Genomic DNA, 893 nt, shown 5'->3' with positions numbered 1-893 from the left:
TCAATGAAGCAATTATTTTAGAGCAAGAGGTTTCAGTGTAGTTGACGAAATGCATAAGTAAAGAATTATAAGAATGAACAGTGCCCTATTTACGATTTTAGAGTAAACAGGTTGAAAGGTAGTTTAGTCAAGGAATATACCATTTTAGCGCAAAGAGATTTAAATGTAGTTGAATGAACGGATAACCGATTTTTTGACCAAGAGGATAAGTGTACTGAATAAACGATTGAATAAAACAAATTATAAGGATTGGTAGTACTTGTTATATTATGAGATGTAAGGATAATCCGGTTTGTTTCTGTTTGTTTTACAAAACTTGCTTACAGGGGTATATCCACCTCCAGGGATTAAAAAAAAGGAAAATACACATATTTATCCAAATGCAGAAAGGCGAAATTACTGCTACTGAAGCGGTCGTTGAACGGATAGCAATAACTCACCTCCGTAGGAAATGCAAATGATAATTAATGTAAACTAAACGTAATTCCTTTCCAACAGATAATCCAAACACGAAAAAAAGAAAACATAACCAAAATCACTTTGACCTTGACTGAGGTGCAGAGGACACAGTGAACAAAACGCGGGCCAATTCAAAAGATTTCCTCTAACCGTCACTGTAACGGTCGGGCCGCCATGGCGCTTTTGTTAAAGTTGCTGTAAATGAACTTGTATTGAAATTGTCTCCCTATTCAACTTTGACACTGGCGGTGGGATAGGGTGGAGAGGGGAGAAAGGTAGGAGGGCGAAGGGAGGAGAGAAGGGAGGGGGAGGGTAGGTGAGAGGAGGGGAGTGAAGGCAGGAGAAAAGAAGAAACAATGGAAAGGAAGGGTACAGGGGAATCCCCGGGATTTTTTTTTTAACACTACATGGCAAGTTCTAACTTTCTCTTTAAC

At 39.0% G+C, this 893-nt stretch overlaps 1 protein-coding gene across 1 annotated transcript in view; it reads right to left on the bottom strand.

Moving 5' to 3' along the window:
• The window catches only part of LOC119593592 (A disintegrin and metalloproteinase with thrombospondin motifs adt-1-like), a 60,261-nt gene that overhangs the window by 9,367 nt on the left and 50,001 nt on the right, over window positions 1–893 (bottom strand). The window lies entirely within an intron of this gene.

This window comes from Penaeus monodon, chromosome 32 (assembly GCF_015228065.2).
Source record: "Penaeus monodon isolate SGIC_2016 chromosome 32, NSTDA_Pmon_1, whole genome shotgun sequence".
Lineage (NCBI taxonomy): Eukaryota > Metazoa > Arthropoda > Malacostraca > Decapoda > Penaeidae > Penaeus > Penaeus monodon.
The sequence above is the reverse complement of the archived record's forward strand: the minus strand, read 5'-3'. Positions and strand labels throughout refer to the sequence as shown.